Source organism: Penaeus monodon, chromosome 20 (assembly GCF_015228065.2).
Source record: "Penaeus monodon isolate SGIC_2016 chromosome 20, NSTDA_Pmon_1, whole genome shotgun sequence".
Lineage (NCBI taxonomy): Eukaryota > Metazoa > Arthropoda > Malacostraca > Decapoda > Penaeidae > Penaeus > Penaeus monodon.
Window position 1 is genome coordinate 35,975,870 of NC_051405.1, and position 212 is coordinate 35,976,081.

Below are 212 nucleotides of genomic sequence, written 5' to 3' on the forward strand. Positions count from 1 at the left end.
TCGTCGGTTTCCCCATCACAAATATTCACAGTGACTTAAATCATTAAAACGGGATGCTGTACCTCTAATTACTGTCTTGACGTCATCGGGAACCCGAAACCGAAGCCTACAAAAATGAATATATGATTAGCCTTAGCAGATTTATAATGAGGATGAACAGCAAATATTTTCTAAAACATGTTACAGCGAGGGGTAGGGAACGTTCTGTGCTT